A 2,157-nucleotide genomic window follows, 5' to 3' on the forward strand; every position below is an offset into this window, starting at 1 on the left:
GCGACGATTCCTATCACCTGTTTTAACGCTGATACAGACATAGTGTAGGCCTCATAGATCAATAAATCATTGGTTTTTCTTCCGCAAAGATGGAGTATTTACTCACAAACAAATGCTGAAGGTTGAAATTGCCACTTTCAAGGTTGTTTTTGTCTCCATCACAAATGTTGGGTTTGCAGACGAATGGTCATGCAACTTGAACACAGGAATGTGAGATTGAGAATCCCATAGAAAAATGCAAAAAATAACAGCGGAAAAATATCACGACAGATTTGGCAAGAAAAAGCTAAATCACGCCACGCTTACAATATAAGGTTAGACCGCAATGTCTTAGCATGATTTCTTGCGTTTCTTTGTCAAAGAAGGAAGACGGTGATCTGCTTGAAGACATTTTTGTACTGGTTTGATTATTGTGTTCCCCCTAATTAAGATGTCACTCCACGGAACATTACATTTTGGTCATTTTAGATGTTCCCGTGGAAAGCCACAAACTCAACAACTTTCATGGTTTTGGCACGACATTCAATTTGTGTAGACATCAGAAATGTGTTGAGAAGTCACTTCTTTGGCAGGGTGTTTGGGGATAGACTGGCAACAGTAGGGGGTGAGAACAACTTTTAGATGAAATACAGGTACAACAAAATGGATGGTCGCTGGAAGCTTTACAGTCTATGAGTAAAAGAGAATTTACCCACAGCCCCAAGGGTTAAAAAAGTCTGGTTACCAAAAACTGGCCGTGTCACTTTTAGAGGAACATCTGTGTTTTAGTATTACAAAAAAAATGAATTTCACAGTGATGTAATCAAACATTCAAGCTTAACTTTCCAATTTGTCAGCAAAAAAAAATAATGAGTAAGGTTATACGTAATTTCACAGACTCAAGACCACCCAAACTACAAAGCTGCTTACTGTTGTTCAGAGTGAGTATGAGAAACTCCTCCTCAGGCCTAAAGTCTTTTTTTCTGCTGTGTGACTTGTTCAATATGTGATCCTTCAGCACTGGCCACAGCACAGTCGAATATGATCAATAATGACAGGGCCAGCCTTCGGTCAGCTTCTAGCACTCCGTATGCTCCTTGCCTTCGCTCTTTCCTTTCATTTTTCTTCTTTGCTGACCAAATAAGCTCCATGAACCCTTTAAACCTCTCAACAGCAGATGCACAAGAAATGACACACTTACTGGAAGTGACCAAAAGAGATAAAGTGGAGACAAAAGACGAAAGAAAAAGTGGTGGGAGTGAACTCTGAACAAAAAAAAGAAGACTATGTAGAAGAGGAAGCTAAGACCATTTCCTTGTTTCGTGAAACACTTGAACTTTAGCCTTGACTTGATTTAGAAGCTTCTACTTCCACAAGTGTGCTAAGAAAGAGGCCAGATCAAAAAAAGGGTGAAGGAATAGGATGTTGGGTGGACGTGCACCACTCTTGACGGCGCACTCCTCACAGCTGGCAGGGTTAAAAGTCGTGACACTGTTTGGCATTTGATTTACACAAGTGCTATCAGAGGAAAGTGAAGATATTTGTCCAATCGTAGCTCCAAGTGGTCAGCTCAAGTTTTTAAATGAAGAAATGTTTGGTAAGACAGTCAGGCAGTCAAGACTTAAAGCTGCAGTATGTACTTTTGGTCAAAAATCCCCAATCACCTTTGAGCACATTGTAATTCAAAGTATTCTGAGTGGACAATGAACATCTTCTCCTTCTCTTGGCTTTATATTTAGGCTTCAGAAATCCAGGAACGGGACGCTGGATTTCAACCAATCGCAGATCTTTCTACAGAGTGCTCCATGAGCTGTTTTGGGCGTTACTATCGGCTGCTCGACTGAAGTCAATGTGCATTCCATTTACGTACCATTGATAGTTATAGTGTAATGGCAGAAGATCCAGCAGAAGTTCCCATCGCAGCATGAAGCTGAACGGTTACAAGGCAAAGCAAGCACAAATTAAATCGATCTGGTGGCACCCACATCATTCGCTCATCACGCCACTGTGACACAAAGCTTGTTTTGTCATTCCTCATTGGACACTGACCATAGGGAATTTCAGAAAAATCCTATGATCTCTAAAACACTACTGAGCTGTTCCAAGTTACTTCACCCTTAATGTTTAGAAAAGATCCTCTGACTTAGTTTCCAAGAGTGAAATGAGTCTAATGGTTTT

This window comes from Gouania willdenowi, chromosome 24 (genome assembly GCF_900634775.1).
Source record: "Gouania willdenowi chromosome 24, fGouWil2.1, whole genome shotgun sequence".
NCBI classification, from domain to species: Eukaryota; Metazoa; Chordata; class Actinopteri; order Blenniiformes; family Gobiesocidae; genus Gouania; species Gouania willdenowi.